The sequence below is a fragment of the Herpailurus yagouaroundi genome, unplaced genomic scaffold, assembly GCF_014898765.1.
Source record: "Herpailurus yagouaroundi ecotype Mexico unplaced genomic scaffold, PumYag 190, whole genome shotgun sequence".
NCBI lineage: Eukaryota > Metazoa > Chordata > Mammalia > Carnivora > Felidae > Herpailurus > Herpailurus yagouaroundi.
This window is the reverse complement of record NW_024412421.1, coordinates 7002373-7013038: the sequence shown is the minus strand read 5'-3', so window position 1 is coordinate 7013038 and position 10666 is coordinate 7002373. Positions and strand designations below refer to the sequence as shown.

At 39.0% G+C, this 10666-nt stretch overlaps 1 protein-coding gene across 5 annotated transcripts in view; it reads right to left on the bottom strand.

The window, feature by feature from the left end:
• CHD9 (chromodomain helicase DNA binding protein 9) overlaps positions 1 to 10666 on the bottom strand; it is a 240894-nt gene that overhangs the window by 176424 nt on the left and 53804 nt on the right. The window lies entirely within an intron of this gene.

Sequence of the window (10666 nt, the reverse complement as noted above, 5' to 3'; positions counted from 1 at the left end):
AAAAAAAAAAAAAAAAAAAAAGAAGCTCCCACTGAACTGTCCACTTAAAAATGTTTAAAATAGTATATTTTATGTTATGTATATTTTACCATAAAAAATGCCTCAGTGATCCAATTTAAAGTTTAATTCTCGGGGCGCCTGGGTGGCTCAGTCGGTTAAGCGGCCGACTTCGGCTCAGGTCATGATCTCATGGTTCGTGAGTTCGAGCCCCGCGTCAGGCTCTGTGCTGACAGCTCAGAACGTGGAGCCTGCTTTGATTCTGTGTCTCCTTCTCTCTCTGCCCTTCTGCCTCTGGAGCTCTGTCTCTGTCTCTCTCTCTCTCAAAAATAAATAAACATTAAAAAAAAAATTTTTTTTTTAAAATAAAGTTTAATTCCCAATTATCCCTCAAAGAATCCTATTTTCATTGAAAAGTGATTCTACAGGGGCGCCTGGGTGGCACAGTCGGTTAAGCGTCCGACTTCAGCCAGGTCACGATCTCGCGGTCCGTGAGTTCGAGCCCCGCGTCAGGCTCTGGGCTGATGGCTCGGAGCCTGGAGCCTGTTTCCGATTCTGTGTCTCCCTCTCTCTCTGCCCCTGCCCCGTTCATGCTCTGTCTCTCTCTGTCCCAAAAATAAATAAACGTTGAAAAAAAAAATATTTAAAAAAAAAGAAAAGTGATTCTACAAAGGGTTCTGTATAGCAGAGCAGTTAAAGTACAGGCTCTGAAAATAAGACTAGTGAAAGCATGGAATCTTGGCTTTATCACTTACTAGCTGTGTAATCTTAGGCAAATCACATAATCATTTTGAAGCTCAGTTTCTTCACCTGTAAAATGGGGATACTAATAGTACTATCTCATAGAACTATTGTATAATAATCCACATAAAACACTGTAAACAGTTTGCAATCTGTGCTCTTTAGGGCACTGGGTAATCTTTAGTCACTGAAAGTAAGAGATTGGACCTCCCCCTCCCCCACTACCCCACCAATAAAAGATTTCACCCTGAGTATTCTGTTTTTATGTATCTTACAGATTGAGCTTTCTAGTAGGATTTTTAAAAAACAAGGGATTCAGGGGCACCTGACTGGCTCAGTTGGTAGAGCATGGAGTCTTGATCTCAGGGTTGTAAATTTGAGCCCCACATTGGGTGTAGAGATTACTTAAAAATAAAATCTTAAAAAAAAAAAAGGGAGGGGGGGACTCCTTGCTTTAAAAGACCTGAAAATCAGTAATGTAGATAGCATTCATTTTAATGTTTATGTTAACATCTCCGTCTGCAGATGATTTACTAAATTCAATTACTTTATTGGCATTCACACTTAATTTAGTCTTGCTTTGCATCTTACAGAAAGGGAAATCTTTGAAACATAATCTCATCTCTACTCTTAGTAAAAGGTGACTGAGGATAATTCCGGGCTGATACTGAAAACAGATTATAAATTTCCCGGTTGCCAGGGAGTCAAGTCAAGTTGTTTAACTGAAATAGTCCTAAACATCAATCATATCCCTAATCAAATTAAGCATAAATATGTATTATAAAGCCAAATAAATTTCATTTAATATCAAAAACAGGAAATTGACTTAAACGCACAACTTTCTAAAGTTTAAAATACACTAAAAATTGAGACCCAAGTTGATTATTATCACCTAATTTGCAGGGTTGTTGCATGGTTTAGAAATACATTCAAAGTTCCTAAAATATAGTAGGCACATAGTAAATGCAGCTTTCCCTCTCATACCTGTCAACTCGTTTCTGATTTCCCAAGAGTCAAACTCTCCCATGACCATTAAGCTTCCCCACACCTACTCAGATTCTTCGCTAATAATCTCTCATGCTGTCCCCCTCAGCTTCAATATTCTCATGACCATTTGCTCAACCCACCATACTATATTAACACCACTGTAATTTGACCTCTAGATCTCAGTCCAATTCAATCCAATTAATATTTTGCATACTTATAGTATTTATTATATGCCTGATACAGTTCTAATACCAACCTGAACCTTCAGTATGGCCCATGCTTTCTTTTGCTCAGAAATGTCTAGATTCATTTCCCTATGCTTCTAGGCCATCTCTATGTTTTCTCTCCCCAAGCCTTCAACTGGAACTTCCCCAATCTCACCCAAGGATAATTTTACCTCTTCCTTAGTCTTCTGAGGTTTTCCAGTTGAAACTCACCAATCATCTTTTCAGAAGCATGTATCTCTCTTTGCATCTGGTCTTTTTCCTCTAGTGACTCTCAGAAGAGGAAGTATGACTGACTCTTTTCCAAAGAGTCAGTAAACCTTTCACCTCTTATTACCATTCCATCTAGCTTTTAAGCAACTTATACCCACATACATTTCAACTCTGTTTAGGATCTTTAATCATCCCCTTGCAATTACCTGCTTCCTTTTTAACTCAGCAGTGGGTCTCCAGACCTACCTTAACAAAAAGGTACAAACAAAATCATCTCATGTCTATCCTTCCTTCTGTTCAGTGACAAATATTGAGAATAAGTGATCCACTGCCTCCATTTTCCAAATACCCACTTACCAGTTAACCTCTTGTATTTTAGTCTCTGCTCCCATAAAAATACTGCAACTATACTTTGAAGGGCGACTAATAAGTTCCTAGACAAATCCAAATGTTCTCTCAATCCCTCTGACCACTAGAAAACACTTGCCACCACTAACCAAGTGACAGAAGCTAACCTCAAAAACGCAACCTTCCATAAGAAGCCTCCAATCATCCATGCGTCTGCATCTATCATATACTATTTAGGCACCAGATGCTCAAAGAACAAGGCCCGTGACTTATTCATCCATGGTACCAGCTAAGACCCTGCTTGGCCCATAACAAAAGCTGTTTAAATGTTTTCTGAACTCAGTTCAAGTAACCCCTCTGCCTTCTGGAAATTATTTCAGTTTCTATGACACACACTATCTTGGATTTCCTTTCTTATAGCTTCCCTTGCCTTTCTAATTCATTTAAGGTAGTGTAATAGACTTAAGTTTCTATGCAGTCACTTTATTTCTATCAAATCCACTTAGCATTTTGAATTTAGTCAAATGTTGACACATCTTCGTCAACATGTCTTCTAAAATGTGATTTCACATTCAAATCCTTCAGAAACTCAATTCCATTTTTTTTTTTTTTGGAATACTATAAATTATTTAAAATGTTTTTCTTACTACTGATATAAAATAAAGATATAAAACTCAATTTCCCACTACTTTAATGAGACCATATAGCATCTCATTGCCTTCCTTGAAGTATCTGACCACAAGCATACCAAGGAAGCAATAGCTGGGGTCCCTATTTACCTAATGATGCATGTCCCTGTTAGTAGCACTTTGAGCTTTAGTCGTTCCTGACACGACACCCACCATTTGTCTCAGGAATAATACACAACCTTATAATACTTTCCCTCCTCCTTCCCCAGGGCCTTCTTTCAAAGTATCACGTACATTTCACCTAATAGTTACCAAATTCACTTTGACCAAAAGTTCTTTCCCATTTCCTTCAAGATTTCTTTAAGTTATAGACACATGTTATTTTTTCATTCTTTCCAAACGATATCCCCTAAAATGCTGTACTATTCACTGTATTCCACAACCAAATATTTTTAAGGATCAAGAAAAGACACTGTTTAAGATAAAACAAAATTTGGGGTACTTGGGTGGCTCAGTCGGTTGAGCGTCCAACTTCAGCTCAGGTCATGATCTCGCGGTCCGTGAGTTCGAGCCCCGCGTCAGGCTCTGGGCTGATGGCTCAGAGCCTGGAGCCTGCTTCGGATTCTGTGTCTCCCTCTCTCTCTGCCCCTCCCCAGCTCACACTCTGTCGTCTCTCCCTCTCTCAAAAATAAATAAACATTAAAAAAAATTTTGGAAAAAAAAATTTATGCAAAGTATATGAAACTTAATCATTACCCTAACACTTTTTCCCTCTTCTTATAAAAGAATAAGATATATTAGAAGTTATCTTTCAGAAGTTATTTGACTATAACTTTGAAAACAAAAAACTATGTTTTGTTTGAATATGCTATAATCCAACAGGCACACCATAGGTACTCATTTGTGGACTGAAAATCTTTAGATTTGCTACTTCATATTTCTTTATACTATGTCTCATTTAGGAAGAAATAGCTATTCATCACCAAATATCCACCATTGGAGATTTTTTAAAAATAGCACAAGATTTTTCAAATACCATGTAATAGTATTTTAATCAAACCACATAACTGAATATAAAGTAACTGGCATTCTCATACACTGCTAAAAGGAGCATAAACTGGAACAACAAATCTGGAAAATGATATGGCTTTATTGGTAGAGTTGAATATATGCATACCCATGACCAGCTTTTCCACGTCTAGAAATATATATGCCACAGAAATGTGTGCATATGTGTGCCCACCAAAAGGCATGTACAGAAATGTTCGTATCAGTATTATTCATAACAGTTCCAAACTGAAAACATGTCCATCATCCATTAGAATCAATAGCAATGAGAATGAATGAACTACTTCTGCACAGAAAAACACAAATTAGTTTCAGACATAATATTAAGCAAAAAAACCACATACCATGTGATTTCACTTACATAAAGCTCAAAAACAGCCAAAACTACTCTTTGGTTTTAGAAGTCAGCATGGCAGTTACCTCTGGGAGGCTGAAAGAGGGTGATAACTGGAAGGGAGGAAGAGAGGAGCTTCTGGAGTGCCCGTAACATTCTATTCCTTGACCTGGGTAGTGGTCACAGAGATGTGTTTACTTTGTAATAAATCATAAAGCTATAAACTTATGACTCATACAGTTTTCTGAATGTCATAACTTATCAAAAAATAAAAATAAAAAACCTAACGGAAACAAGATGAATCATAAATAAGTATTTATGTCATTATTTAGAGTACATGTCATTCGAAACAATATTGGTAAGCAAATATAGGATGGTCTCTGCAAGGACTCAAGTAAACTTTGTAGACTACTGATTTTAACATGTGCTCACCAGATTAGAACTAAGTGTAGTCAGTGAATTCACTAACTTAAGCAACCTCTAAAATAAAATATTCCTTAATACTAGAAGCCTCAGGCAACTCAGTTTCTCTGGAGCTCAATTTCTTCATCGATAAAACAGACTGAATCAGTACACCAAATCTATAATCTTTAATTCCTAGGTTTGTTTTAGGTAAAGCTGTCCAGCTCCTTGACTGGAAGAAAAAATGTTAATGAATAAATATTTAATCGCCTAAAGATAAACACTGCAAAGATAACTACAAAATACATAAATATATGGAATTCCAGTTAATTCCATGAAAAAGTACCTTTTATTCAGTATGTAAAAAGCACAAAATTTTAAGATAAAACAAAATTTATGTACAATATATGAAACCTAACCATTATCTGAACCATTTTTTCTTCTTCTTATATAAGAATAAGATAGGGGCGCCTGGGTGGCGCAGTCGGTTAAGCGTCCGACTTCAGCCAGGTCACGATCTCGCGGTCCGTGAGTTCGAGCCCCGCGTCGGGCTCTGGGCTGATGGCTCGGAGCCTGGAGCCAGTTTCCAATTCTGTGTCTCCCTCTCTCTCTGCCCCTCCCCCGTTCATGCTCTGTCTCTCTCTGTCCCAAAAATAAATAAAAATGTTGAAAAAAAATTAAAAAAAAAAAAAAAGAATAAGATATATTAGCAGTTATCTTTCAGAAGCATAGCCACTGATTTCTAAAAGAATAAAATTCAATATACTTTATACTGCTGCTGCTTAGTCAAGTAAACTAAACTGAAATAACCACTGAACAAGAAAAATGATCTTTATTTTTCCCTTCAATTTCAAACTGTCCCCCCTTTGAGGCAATAACAATATTTAAAATTGCTGGTTAAAAAAAGTTTTAAGGGCGCCTGGATGGCTCAGTCAGTTAAGCGTCTGACTTCGGCTCATGTCATGATCTCATGGTTTGCAGGTTCAAGCTCCACATAGGGCTCTGTGCCAACAACTCAGAGCCTGGAGCCTGCTTTGGATTCTGTGTCTCCCTCTCTCTCCCTGCCCCTCCCCACCTTACGCTCTGTCTCTCTCTCAAAAATAAACATTAAAAAAAAATCTTTTTTAAGTTTTAAAGTTTTTTTTTAAAACTTACTATTTGCTTAGTAATGACAAATTATAAGAAATATCACCATCTACAGTTATTTGATAAATAATAGCTCCTAATGGCCTGCACTTAGGATTTTTACTCATAAGCACCAGCAGCCTCATTAAAAATGATAAATTTAATATCAGGCTGCCTGCAAGCTAATAACTTTAAAGAGTGTCACTTTCTTGAGAACATCAAGATTACAAGACTTGTATTCTGTGCCATCACCCAAATAATATCGAAACCCATCTGATACTACATTCAGGTTAATTTTTTTTTCTCAAACCTTCTTATCTAATATAGTCTGTATTATTATATTTTACAAAGAACTGTATTAAATCTTTTTTCACAAATCAACTTTCAAAAACTGAAGTGTATTGTTAAAAATTAAGATCATTTCAAGTTCCTAATTCTTCTAACATAAATATGAAGCTTGCTTTTTCTTCTCAACATACACGCTAAGAGCACGGTGATGGTGTGGTGTTGCGTATACAGCTAAACCTACTGTAGCGGAGGCACGGATCGGTCAGATAAAGGTAGTCCCCCTCCCCTCACTAAGAGCCTTCTAAAGCTCTTGCCTGGAATGGTGTTCAAAGCTTAATTTCTTGCCAAACTTCTTTTTCCCCTCATGTTCAACTCAGAAAATCTCACCACCATCTTTCTAGATCCTCAAGCCAGGAACCTGGAGGTCACTCTGACACCTTTCCTTTAACCTCCAATCTGTCATGAAGTTGTCAACTCCCCTGCGACTCTCAGCTCTATCAAACTAGATGATATTGCTACCCTAGGGCCAGCTCCCATCATCTTACCTCAACGACTGTACGTAGTAGTCTTTGCTTCCATTTCGCCTTTCTCTAATCCATTCTTAACTAGTATTAGTCTTAAAATCTAAGGCATTCAAAATCTTTGCTTCAAAATCTTCAATGACTCACTGTAACATCCTCAGTAAAACCCAAGTCTTTAATGTGCCCTGCAAGGCCCTGTATGATCTGCACTCTGCCTATCTCTCATCTTACATGGTTTTCCTTGATTATTATACTCCTGCCACTTTGAATTTCTTTCATTTCTTCCAACATAATTAAGTTCTTTCTTGCCTTCATATTCTTTTCTCTTCCAAGAAACCCTTTCCCTATCTAGCTTCTTAATCTTTGTCTTGACTTAAAAAATATCACTACCTAAAAGAGGCCTTCTCTGACCAGTCTCAAACCCTCCCCATTTTTCTCTCATAGCATTCTTTTCCTTTACTGAATTCATCATAAACAGTAACTTTACATTTGTTATTTACATGCCCATTATTAGACTGTTCCCACTATTAGACTGTAAATTCTACAAAGGCAGGGATAAATAAATTTATTATGCAATATAATAAAGAACTAAATAAAGGAATCTCTTAATAAATAAATCTTTTTAATGAATCAATGCATGTGAGTGACCTGGAGTTCAGAGAATAAATTATAGCTTAAAGTGGCTTCCGCTTCTCTGGGTTTCCCCTTAATCACTTGATCAGCTTTCCAACTGTTTCTACAAGACCAGTGCTCTAACTCCTGAGCTATGGAGCCAAGTGCACCCAACTGTTTCTAAAAGGGAAGAGCCAAAGGTGTTCCCGCAAAATTAAAACCAATACAGTAGGGGGAATGTCAGGAAGTTGTATGTGATACGTCAAATAAGTGAGACAAATTATAATGCTATGGTCATGGGAAGGAGAAATCCCTAAGGGCCACAATGACAAAAGATGACCTTATTCACAGGGTGGAATCTGACCTGAGTATTCAGACTGGTAAAATTCAGGGGCAGAATGTAGGGGAGCAAAGCCCAAACAAGTAAACAGAAACACAGTGTCAGAAGACAGTTATAAAACTGGAATGTGGCAACTTATATTCACAAAGTAAATTAGTGTAAAAAAGCTAAATCTTCTATCATGCAAGAAATCTGAATATGGTTAAGACATGTTAATCATCTCAACACCAAGACAGCTACAAAACATTTAAAAGGTTACAGTAAAATCAGTCTATCTCCTCAGTGTTCATAAATCTCTTCTGATTCCAATTTTTGGCTTTCAAAGTTTTTCAAACACTTATGACAGCAAGCTTTCATTATTAGTTTCATAATTCATTTTCAGTCTAACCAAATGCCTTAAGTTTCCATATTCTTACCAATGGTCTTTATTTCCCCAGCGTATATATTATTTCAGTCATATTTATTTTTCCTTCATACTTTGACTTCTCTAGGATTTCGTTTTTGTCTTCTCTGTCAAAGTATTTGGTTGACTTTTACTTCTACTACATTTGTATCAGTGACACACATCTAACCCTTCATAATATCTAAAATGTTCATATGTACCAAAATTTTTATTTTACTATTGAAACTTCAATACATTTCACTTCTGTCATTCTTCTTCAGTTCCTGACTCTTAATTTTATACATTAAGCCCCTCCTTGACTTCTACCTTGTTTCCATAGGTAAAGTGCCAACGTCTAGTTCAATGTCTTATAGAAGGCATTCGGTTACATCAGAAAATGGGTTTGGAGTTAAAAGTTTCTAAAGATACTTCCAAGTTGAAAATTCTATGATTTTATTAATCTTTTATCATGGGATTTTTTTTTTTAACAACACTGCTTTCTTATCTTTATTCATGCCTCCCACATGACCTTATTCTTTTAAAAATGTTCTTTTCAGGTAAGGCCAACTATACCACTATTTGTTTCAAAACCTCTGCCTTTCCATACACTTCAACCCAGGCGTAAGTTTTATATTTCAGAGGACGTATCTCTTGGGACACTCAGAATCACAGAACTGTAAAACTCAAGAAAACTTAGGTTCACAGAAGTTACGAAACTTGAGTACAGCTACACAGCTAGTAAAGTGACAAAACCTGATTCTCTCCAATCAGAACTCCTTCTAAATCAAGAAGGCTTAACAATTTATTTTCCTAATGCTATTTCTTATGTCCTTAGGATATTTTCTCCTAGTTATTCAATCACAAGGTTTTTTTTAATTCTACAACAACCACTCTCCTAAAACCGTCCAGAATGACAAAGATACCTGAATCTAATCTGGGAGGCAATTTTTTAAAATTTTTCTCCCAAAGCACTTCATGTCTGTATTATATGATCTGTGGTTTACAGGAAACGCACTAGGGCTGAGACCTGCTAATACCTTGTACTACACTGTAACTACTTAATGTGAAGTGTCTAAGCAATACAAGCAAAGGCGAAGTCCTGGAAGATACAAAATGCATGTTTAACTTGCTTAGAGCAATAGATGTTTTTCAGTTAACAAATATTTATCCAGTATGTATCCTACGGAAGACTCTGTACTACTAGCAAAAAGTCCCACTTAATTTCAAGTTGTGTAAATCTAACAGAAATGAAGAAACGCTATGTTCATCCTTTTGCACTGAAACCCCCTCCCCCCAAAGACCAAAACACACACACTCGTGCCCACCCACACACTGCTCCCTCTGCAATGTGGAGTCCCCCACCCCACCCACCCCAGGTAAGTTCACCTTCTGTACATTAAAGTGTTTGTGGACCTAGCCATTCTTTTGAAAAGTACCTGTGCAATTATGCACAGTTTAGGTAGAGTAATATTACACAAGAGAAGCCCTTATTCCCCCCTTTGAAGATGGTAGTTGGTTAAGTAGAACTGGAGTTTGAAATCAGAGAAAGGGAAAAGGTGAAAAGTAGCATGCAAAACTGAGAAACTAAAATGTGATAGTGATTTTATTAATGAAAATAAACTTTATTTAAGACGGGATAATTCTGAGGTAGTTCTGAGCATTTCACACAATGGGTAAAAGTCACAGTAGTGTCAACCCCAGACTCCCAGGAAAAGTTAACTATGGAACACTGTTAATACCACAATTTAAGAAATTTTTGGTCTACTTTGTTCTGAAAAGTTTTATTTTTCTGAAAAATAAATAAAAAAAAAAGGCAAAACAGAACTAAAAAAGGAACAAACAGAAACCACTCTGAGCTGGCGACTGCGACGACAGGCCAGTAAGACACCCAGGCTTTCCGGGTCGTGCTTGGCTTCGGGATGGATGTCCGCGAAGACAGCCCTGGAACCACCCATCACGTCCCACACCCAGAGCCCAAGAGAGCGGCGGCGGGCTCCGGGCCCCGCCGCAGACGTGGAGCGGCCCTCGAGGCTGCCGCTCGGGGCGAGGGATCCCAGCGGGGTGGGGGTGGGGGCAGTGCGGTCGGAACCCGGCCGGCAGGGCCCGGGAAAGCGCCGGGGGCGTCCCGGGCTCGGGGGCACCCAGCTCGCGCGGGACGCCCTGTCATGAGTCACGGGGGCGGGCGGGGGAAGAGGCTGCAGGATGGAGGGAAGCCCGACCCTCGGGAAGGGAAGCGGGCGGGCCGGGAGGCCCCGACCTCGCGCGGGGCGGGGACGCCGGGCCCTGCCCACCCTGCCCTCACCTCCGCCCGACGCAACAGGCGCGGCGGCCGGGTCCCGACCCCGGGGTCTGCGGGCAGCGGGGGGGGCAGGGTGCGCACGGGCTCGCGGCCCCGCACCGCGCGACGGCGCGGCCGCACCCCCCCCCCCAGGCCCCGCCCAAGCGCCGGGGGCGT